The sequence below is a fragment of the Entelurus aequoreus genome, linkage group LG13 (genome assembly GCF_033978785.1).
Source record: "Entelurus aequoreus isolate RoL-2023_Sb linkage group LG13, RoL_Eaeq_v1.1, whole genome shotgun sequence".
Classification (NCBI taxonomy): domain Eukaryota; kingdom Metazoa; phylum Chordata; class Actinopteri; order Syngnathiformes; family Syngnathidae; genus Entelurus; species Entelurus aequoreus.
In genome coordinates this window covers 24,038,536-24,049,661 of record NC_084743.1, presented here as the reverse complement: position 1 = coordinate 24,049,661, position 11,126 = coordinate 24,038,536, and positions in this window count along the sequence as shown.

Genomic DNA, 11,126 nt, shown 5'->3' with positions numbered 1-11,126 from the left:
ATATAGCCCTTAATCACAAGTGTCTCAAAGGGCTGCACAAGCCACAACGACATCCTCGGCTCAGAAAACAGAGAGTTTTGAGAAAACATCTGTCTCTTGGCTAATTGGTATGCTTTTATTTGCAAACAAAAATTTCACGTACAGATACCCGCGCCATAGAAAATATCTGGTCTTACTCGCAAGCATTTGTTTAAAGCCATGATCGATAATTATCAATCGACCTGTCAGAATAATTGTATCTAAGCTATCACAATACTTTGTGTTTCAATGAGTTCCCGGCGAGAAGACAAAAGCTGTCTTTGAACCTACCAAGACTTGTAAAACTCCACTGTGTAGAGGGGTAAGCAACATGAAGGTGTTCTGTTTCTTTCATGTATTGTAATCAACAGAAAAATATTGTTTGACCCAAGAACTACACAAGCGGAGAGGAAGCAGGGCCTGACTCCCCTCAAGGCGACCTTTTCTGTGAACTGTTTTACGACCTCTTCTTTAAACTGTTTCACGGCCTTTTCTTTTGAACTGTTGTAATCAAAGGCGATGGCTGTTTACGACCAATGTCCCTTAGAAACAGCTGTTGCCATGTAATCAGGGAAAGTCCAAATAAAAGAGGTGGTGTAAAATCTTTCGCCAGAGCGTGTTGAGACTTGTACAGTGTCCAGGCGTCTCTCCACAATTTGAGCCAAATGTAATTCTGTCTTTGTTTAATTCTTTGCTTCTTGTCTTGTTTAATGGATGTCATCAGTGTTTGAACTTAACAGACCTAACTTTGTTTTTCAACCCTTGAAAGGAAGACATTGAGTGTGAAGGTGATAGTGATTTAAGATACAAGTGTTTTGAGTTAAGAGCTCACTTCTATTCGATTCACCAAATTATTTCAAACACAACAAACCATCTACACCAGTGGTTTTCAAACTTTTCTCACCGGTTACCATCTCAGAAAACACTTGGCTCTCCAAGTACCACCATAATGACCGACATTTAAAGACAAAAAGACGAGGCATAGGTATATTTTATATTTTTGGCCACCGTAACATTACACACAGTTAGATCAGTAACACTGGGTTTGAATATAAGAAAATAAAACATTGTACCTAAATGATGCATCAAATAAAATTAATTGCACATAAAAGTTAAGAGGAATTGTCCTAAAATAAATATCCAATTACAGTTTTTAAAGATTAAATGAAAATGTATATTACAAGTTGAATACAAATATACTGTACTTAAATTTTAGGTTAAAAAAATAAAGTACCGTATTTTCCGGACTGTAAGGCGGACTTAAAATCTTTTTTTTTCTCTCAAAACTCGACAGTGCGCCTTATAACCCCGGTGCCCCTAATGTACGGAATAATTCTGGTTTTGCTTACCAACCTTAAAGCAATTTTATTTGGTACATGGTGTAGTGATAATTCTGACCAGTAGATTGCAGTCACACATAAGAGACACATGTAGACTGCACTATTATGGCAATATGCAATATGACTCAAGTAAACAACACCAACATTTTATATGTTCCATTGAAAATATAGAACATTACCCACGCTCAAAAATATATCAAAATGTTTTAGTACGACTTTGGTAAGCTATGAAGCCGTACCACTTGATGTGCTTCAACATACGAGTATTATTATGGTGTGTGTATAAGGTAAGACATTATCTGGCGTTTTGTTTCGCAATTTTATGCAAAAGCAACTTTTTTTACCTTCTGGTGCCTGCTGATCTGTAGTTGGGATCTGCATAAGTCCTGAAAAATTACACGCGTCCGCCTTTGTAGTCCGTGCCGACACCGTAGTCGATAAGCTTCTTCTTTTTCTCTATCTTCTTGTTATGGGACATTCATCCTCCACTGCTGCCATTTCTTATATAAAGTAGTGTAAAGTTTGTACGTATATCTGTCAGTAAACTCGCCATGAAAGTGCTAAAACATACCGGTCTAGTGAGTTTACATTATTCACCCAAGGAACTTTAGTTATTAGAGAGTTCCGGTCGGACAGTTTTTCACGGGACACATTTCCGGTGTTGTTGTTTCCGGATGAGGAGATCGTGTTCCGTTATTGATTGAAGTAAAGTCTCAATGTCATTAAAACAGTTAGCTCCATCTTTTGACACTTCTTCCACTCCCGTCCTCGCACGCTACACAGCTACAACAAAGATGACGGGGAAAAGACGTTGCCGAAGGTGGGCCACGTAAATAATCCGGAAGCGACTGTCAAAAAGCGGCTTGAAGATGATCTGTAAAACATAATCGATGCAAAATTTTGACCAAAGAACCACCATTACATGTTATGTAGACCAGTGGTCCCCAACCACCGGGCCGTGGCCCGGTACCGGTCCGCGGACCAATTGGTACCGGGCCGCGCAGGAAATAAAAAAAATAAAAAATAAAAAAAATATATATATTTTTTTATTAAATCAACATAAAAAACACAATATATTACATATATTATACATTATATATCAATATAGATCAATACAGTCTGCAGGGATACAGTCCGTAAGCACACATGATTGTATTTCTTTATGAAAAATAAATAAATAAAATAAAATAAAAATTCCCCCCACCCCCGCCCGGTCCGTGGGACAAATTTTCAAGCGTTGACCGGTCCCTAGCTACAAAAAGGTTGGGGACCACTGATGTAGACCACAAGGAAGAAAAAATATGACTCCTTTAATGCGCCCTATAATCTGGTGCACTTTATATATGGGTGCGCCCTATGGTCCGGAAAATACGGGTACTGTACTGTAGAGTTTTTGCTACATTTAACCCATTTTTCCCCCCACATCTTACAAGGCAAAGATGTCATCTCTATCCAAATACAACATTAATTCTAACCTTAGTGGTGCACTGCATTCCATTTTTTTTTTTTTTTAAAGTCCAACATCAATGACTACAGCTACTTTATTTACTCCGACTGAACACATAATCTGGCATCATTTAGCCTGTTTAGACTGACACATGGTTGGACATTTAGTGTGCCAAGAGTGGGTTATTCATTCCGTTGAAGGATTTATGCTTGAAGCTTTTTGGCATCCCTCTGCGTTGAGGATAACAAATTGGTTGCTGGAGGGAATGTGATCAGCAAACAAAACCAGACCATCAATGTGTAACATCGTCTAAAACACCCCCATTCGGTATTTCCATGCAACTTTAAAAGCTTCTCTGCATAGCATTTTGTGCAAACTGCTCATTTGCATGTACGTAGGGGTCTGTGGGTGTGCACGCCTGAAACCAGGGTATTTGTTTGCAGAAAATTTTACACGCTGAAATATGCTGCTACACCTCCTCATCTCACGTTACATAATTAGCAAAGATGTCTTCCATCCTGTAGCCAAGTGCAGTTAGGGATTCAGTAAAGTGATAATGATTGGACTGAAAATACATTCGAATTAGTGGAACCGCCATTACCAGAGACACGCACCAGCACGGATTAGCAAAGCCTGTGAAACATAGGCAAAGAATGTTTTGACGGAAATAAATGTTGTGATGTCACACGGCTATAATTGTGAGCCACCCACTCGGAGACACTGAAAGTCCAGGCATATGTGTGCCATGTATGTTCCGCCATACCTGCCAAATACAATTTCCTTGGTTTGGAATGCAGAATAAGCCGTTGCGACTGCGCACACGGCAGAGATTTAGAATAAACACAGCCTTGTCCGAGGCTCAGGACTTAGAGCTGAAGGAGCAATTTTAGTATACTTTGGCAAAAATGTCTCTAAAGTACCCAGGAGGTAGTCTGTTACCGACCTCCAACGTGGCTGTGGAGGAACAGACTGTGGACTGGATGTCAGAGCAGTGCTCGTTATTTGTACACCATTTAGTAAATCCATCTGTTCATTTATTTTCCACCGTTCATCCTGTTATCCACGGGGAGTTGGAGCCTATCCCAGCCCGACTGGACCAAAGTTGAATTGGTGTCCATCTTAAACCTGTCCGCCAGTCAATCACAGGGCACGCGTTGGCAACCGTCCACGCTCACATTCAGGCTGTCTTGTGTGGAAAACTGAACACAAGCCGGGTCAACCACTACATCTTTGTCCATTAAGGGGGTCAGATCTTGAAAACCCATTTTTTCTTACCTGTTGTGAACCGTATTTTCCGGACTATAAGGCGCACTTAAAATCATTTTTTTTCCTCAAAACTCGACAGTCCACCTTATAACCCGGTGCGCCTAATGTACGGAATAATTCTGGTTTTGCTTACCGACCTTGAATCAATTTTATTTGGTACATGGTGACCAGTAGATGGCAGTCAAACATAAGAGATAAGTGAAGACTGCACTATGATGGCAATATGACTCAAGTAAACAACACCAACAGTTGTATTGTTTATATGTTCCATTGAAAATATAGAACATTACACACGGCGCTCAACAATCTATTACAATGTTTTAGTACGACTTTGGTAAAGCATGAAGCTGCTTGATATGCTTCAACATACGAGTATTATTATGGTGTGTGCATACAGTAAGACATATTATCTGGCGTTTTGTATCGCAATATTATGCAAAAGCAACTTTTCTTATCTTCTGGTACCTGCTGATCTGTATTTGGGATCTGCATAAGTCCTGAAAAATTGTGCGCATCTGCCTTTGTTAGTCCGTGCCGAGGCCGTAGTTGATAAACTTCTTCTTTTTCTCTATCTTCTTGTTATGGGAAATTCATCCTCCGCTGTTGCCATTTCTAATATAAAGTACTGTAAAGTTCTTACTTATATCTGTCAGTAAACTCGCCATGAAAGCGCTAAAACATACCGGTGTAGTGAGTTTACATTATTCACCCAAAGAACTTTCGTTATTAAAGAGTTCCGGTCGGACGGTTTTTCACGGGACACATTTCCGGTGTTGTTGTTTCCGGATGAGAAGATGCTGCTCCGTTATTTATTTAAGTAAAGTCTGAATGTCATTAAAACAGTTAGCTCCATCTTTTGACACTTCTTCCACTCCCGTCCTTGCACGCTACAACAAAGATGACGGGGAGAAAACGCTGCCGAAGGTGAGCCACGTAAATAAGAACGCCCACAAAACGGCGCATCCGGAAGCGACTGGCAGAAAGCGGCTTGAAGATGGTCTGTAAAACATAATCCATGCAACATTTTGACCAAAGAACCACCATTACATGTTTTGTAGACCACAAGGAAGTGTTTTACATTTAGAAAAAAATCATAATAATATGACTCCTTTAATGCGCCCTATAACCTGGGTGGCCTTATACTGTATATGACAAATATCAAAAATAGACCATTCATCGGCAGTGCGCCCTATGGTCTGGAAAATACGGTATTTGAACCCCTGAAAACTTGAATTCAAACCATGGAGGCGTGGCAGAGATATTAAAGATGCCTCTACTTCAACAATTTTCTAAAATTATTGAAAAATGAAACACTCACAGACAACCGGTACGGATACACAGCCAACATTTCAACATCAATGGCATTAATTGAAATAACGGTAGATATAACCAATGCATTAGATAGCATAGTGTTTATGGATTTAACAAAAAGCATTGACCTAATATGTTAAACAAATTAGAGCGGTATGGCATCATAGGATTGGTCTTGAACTGGGTGAGAAGCTTCTTAACCAACAGAAAGCAATACGTGAAGATAGGAGACAAACATCGATAGAGCTGAAAAATATCTTGTGGCGTACCACTGTGATCAATACTGGGACCAAAATTGTTCAATCTTTACATAAACGAAATTTGTAAAGTTACAAAGGACTTAAAGGCCTACTGAAACCCACTACTACCGACCACGCAGTCTGATAATTTATATATCAATGATGAAATCTTAACATTGCAACACATGCCAATACGGCCGGGTTAACTTATAAAGTGACATTTAAAACTTCCCGGGAAATATCCGGCTGAAACGTCGCGGTATGATGACGTATACGCGTGACGAAGTCAGAGTAACGGAAGTTATGGTACCCGTAGAATCCTATACAAAAAGCTCTGTTTTCATTTCATAATTCCACAGTATTCTGGACATCTTTTGCAATTTGTTTAATGAACAATGAAGGCTGCAAAGAAGACAGTTGTAGGTGGGATTGGTGTATTAGCAGCGGACTACAGCAACACAACCAGGAGGACTTTGTTGGAGCGCTAGCCGCGCTAGCCGTGCTAGCCGCCGACCTCACCTTGACTTCCTACGTCTCCGGGCCGCCAAACGCATCGGGTAAAGTCCTTCGTCCTTCTGCCGATCGCTGGAACGCAGGTGAGCACGGGTGTTGATGAGTAGATGAGGGCTGGCTGGCGTAGGTGGAGAGCTAATGTTTTTAGCATAGCTCTGTGAGGTCCCGTTGCTAAGTTGCTAAGTTAGCTTCAATGGCGTCGTTAGCACAGCATTGTTAACCTTCGCCAGCCTGGAAAGCATTAACCGTGTATTTACATGTCCACGGTTTAATAGTATTGTTGATTTTCTATCTATCCTTCCAGTCAGGGGTTTATTTTTTTGTTTCTATATGCAGTTAAAGCACGATGCTATCACGTTAGCTCGTAGCTAAAGCATTTCGCCGATGTATTGTCGTGGAGATAAAAGGCACTGAAGGCATTGTAAACAATGGGGAATTGTGAGGAATACTAGCTCCTGTGACGTCACGCTACTTCCGGTACAGGCAAGGCTTTTTTTTTATCAGCGAGCAAAAGTTGCGAACTTTATCGTCAATTTTCTCTACTAAATCCTTTCAGCAAAAATATGGCAATATCGCAAAATGATCAAGTATGACACATAGAATGGATCTGCTATTCCCGTTTGAATAAAAAAAAAATCATTTCAGTAGGCCTTTAAAGTTAGTATTATTTGCAGATGATACAAGTGTGTTTTGTTCAGGAGAGAACAGACAGAAGCTACTAAAAATAATAACAGAATAAATCAACTACTTAAACAGACTCTTTGAATCTCAGTTAAACTAAAACAACTATTCAGTAACAGTGGAAGAGAAAGTTAAACACAAATACAAATAGACAGAGTATGCATTGAATGAGTAAAATAAAACACAATTTTGGGTGTAATAATAGGTAATGAAATGAACTGGAAATCTCATGTAAAAAAACCCATAAAGAAACAAGAAACACGTCAATAATGAATACAGCAAAATATGTACTGGACCAAAAATCACTCCATATTCTCTACTGCTCCCTAGTGTTACCATATCTGAGTTATTGTGTAGAAATATGGGGAAGCAACTACAAATGTGCACTTCATCACGACAAAATCCATTTAATGACTTTCAATGCTTTTTAATGAACTGCAGAAACCCTAGAAATCAGGCATTTTAGGTTGGACAATAGTAAATAAACCCCCTGAAGGGACTGATAAGGCTGCGGAGTCACGACGGTGTGATGTGTTGTGTCATAAAGTTGTCTCGTAAGCACAGCCTTGCCACTCACAACTGTTGTCTGTGCATTCTTTTACTTTTGTGCAACGCCCATATATGCTGTTATTGTCCATTTTCCAACATAGTGTTGCAGAGTTGTCCACAGCGCTTCAATATTTTCCCACTCCTATATAGAACGGTAATGTTGGCAGCAAGATAACAGCCAGATATCACTGGCTCAATGGCAGTTACAGCCACTAAACAAAGACACCCACAGCTTATCAAAAGGTCGCTGAGGTTTTGTTGTTATTGGGAACGCTGTCAATATCCTGTCACCTTGAGCCACTTTGAAAGTATTGGGATATGGAGCCTCTCTCAGTTTTGGTGTGAGATGGTTCCTGAAAGAGACCTCGGGCTCTCCAGCTGAAAGTGTCTGTGTAATATGTGGACCCTGCAGCTTTGCAAGATAGTTGAATCTGGGGCATTTTGTTGGAATTGTAAAGGGACACAATCAACAGAGACCACTGACTTTTTCTGATTTAGTTTTTGGATGGATGGATTGTTTCTCTTGCAGCAAAATACACCCAGCTTTGACAAATATAAGAATTTGACATTGAACATGGGCTTAAAATGTTATGGATTAAAAGGGAAGACTGACACGCCAGTCAAAATTAGGGCAATAATAGGGAGGGGAATTAAAAAACAGTACTTGTTCAGAACCTGCTAAATTGAGTTCATACGGAGCCCCTAAAGCAGTGGTTCTTAACCTGTCTCCGATCGAACCCTAGGGGTTCGGTGAGTCGGCCTCAGGGGTTTGGCGGAGGTCAAGACAGACCCGACTCATCGTGTAAATAAAAACTTCTCCCTATCGGCGTATTACGGATACAGCAACAGTAGAAGTCACACTGATTTGCAGGTGTGTAATTTGTTGTGAGTTTACGCACTGTGTTGGTTTTGTTGTTTGAACAAGGTGATGTTCATGCACGGTTCATTTTGTGCACCAGTAAAAAAAAAACATGGTAACACTTTAGTATGGGAAACATATTCATCATTAATTATTTGCTTATTAACATGCAAATTAGTAACATATTGACTCTTAACTAGTCATTATTAAGTACTTATTAATGCCTTATTCAACATGGCGTTATTAAAACCCTAACCCTCTAACCCTAACCCTAACCAAATAACTCTAAATTAAGTCTTTGTTACTTAGAATATGTTCCCCATACTAAAGTGTTACCAAAAACATATAACTTTGTCTTGAATTTGAAACAGAAAAAACATTTTATTTTTCACTAAAGAAGGGTTCGGTGAATGCGCATATGAAACTGGTGGGGTTCGGTACCTAAAACAAGGTTAAGAACCACAGGGACATGGATGTTTTGCGAGATCTCGCAATACTTTTTGCGAAATCTCGCAAAAGTTTTTTTTCCTATGTCAGTGAACCGGAAGTAAAACAGACACAGCAATGGTGAACCGGAACTGAAACAGACACAGCGATGGAGGAGCGGGAGCCTACCCGTCATCTGGGCTCTGTTGTGGGACCATAATATGATACTAAAATATAAATCAATAAACTTCTCCCATGGACGATGGGTAGGCTCCTCCATCGCTTTGTCTGTTTCACTTCCGGTTCACCATCGCTGTGTCTGTTTTACTTCCGGTTCTGAGTGAGTAACAATCTCTAAAGTGTAAATTATAAACATGTATTTAGACAGCGAGTTTACTAAGGTTTGTGAATGTTGTTAGTGTGCCTCAGAAACTGCTGCTAAAAGCTAATAGACGTGCTCAGGACTTGGCGCAGGCATGTGATTTTTCCGTCGAGAGTCGAAAATCCGTCTTTTTTATCTCTGTAAAAATATAAACAATTCTTTTTCGTTTTTTCCGTGGGTTAAAATCTCGATCTGTCTCCTTGCCATACCTGCCAACAACTACGATGTTCCCGTAATGAGTACGTTTTTTGATAATCCAGAGGTAAAAACTACGGTTTTTCATTAAAAAAATTATTAACTTAAAAATCGAAGCTACGTAGCGAAGCAACTCCATGGCAGGGGACAAAATTGGTGTGTTTACGTATAAGAAAATCCATGATTGGTTGGTTGGTTTACTGTGATGACTCAGGATTGGTTAAGATTAGGGAAAAACATTACAGACAGGCCAATCAGAGACATAATAGGGCGGGTCATGGAACCAGGAAAGGAAATAACAACAGACGCACACATCCCAAATGATGGTGAGAAAGACGGAGAAGACGGGCGATTTACTGTATATGTTAAAAAAACTAGTGGAAGATGGCGGAGGGATTTTCTTCCTTAGATTTTTCTTTTAGCGATGTAGACGACGTCCAGGAAACCCACCATGCGTCTACTTGGCCGCATTTGGACAAATGTATGCGTCTGGATAAAACAATGCCCAAAACATTCATTTTAGTTGTTTACATGTAAGCCCAAATCAAAACTGCTCTCGACATGGAAGACGTGGAATACACATTTAGGAACACATGATTGTGGCAGACGTGATGACTTTTGCTACAGTATAGCCTGTCTAAATGCTAGTATAAAATTCCATTGGTGTTTTAGAACAAGACAGGAGCTGACATTTTGTTCACTATTTCTACTGTTTATATTTTGACATTGAATAGTTGAATCATTTTGAAACATAAACAACGTGACTGCAATATATTTGTTATTTCTTGCTATGAATCACAAATGGCTATTCAGATAAAGGAAGTTGGCTAAGAGAATAAACACTGTTAGTAGTCTATGATTTTTGCATTTGGAGCAGTTAAAAGTGGAGAGGGAGTCAAAGAGACAGAAGTTGGCTCAAAAATCCAAGGCAGAATCCACTAAAGCAGAAACAAAAAGGAAAATGCAAGCTGCTCAGAAATTTGCCAGGAAGGCTAATGTAAGGGCAAAAATGCCAAAATAATGTGTGAATGAAGCAAAGTATTGTGCAAATAATGTAAATAACTAGATGAACCATCTGGGGCTGTGAAGGGAACACTAGTACGGTTGTAAATACTGTATAGAATAGGCTAACCCATGTGGTTCCTGTGGATGTGAACACAAGTTGTAATTACTGTAGTGACTAAATAACTTGCATTGCATTTCATTTCCCTGAGGGAACTCTCCTGAAGGAATCAATAAAGTACTATCTATCTGTCTATCTATCTATAACATAGTGACTGAAACAGACATATTGATTCATTTGGATGAATGGGGTATGTATTTATGTGAACTCTGTTGATAATTTTTCAATTCTTTAAACACTAAACCATGTTTAAATGTTGCTTTTTTTTTGCAAATTTTTGCATGTTCAATTGCTGAAAAACCAGGAGCCTCTGTGGGGGGGCGGCTCAGCTGCCTCAGCTGACTGATCAACAGCAGGTTAAAAGTGATCGTTACTGAAAACTGTTTTTCTGGACAACAGTGAGTACACAACATTTTCCTTGAGGATCACAATTGAGCTCCAACAGCGTGCCAACGTGTGGTACCACAACTTGAACTTTAAAACCCTGGGGTATGTGTTATATTTTACTGCATAAAGGTTGTGATAAATGTTACAAACTATAATTTCCTAAATTGGTATGTAATTCATTTCAATACTCCAAGTGTACAGTGACTCTGAGGTGTGTTGATACATGTTAACATGGGGCTACAAGAGCTTACAGATTCGGCATGGGAGTTAAATTTATAATAACAGTACACCACTATGGATTTAGTTTACCAGGCCTCCTTGCAACCAAGCTTTGAGTCATGAACTAGTGTTGGTAAACAATGTACAGTATATTTTAGTAGCACTCACCAA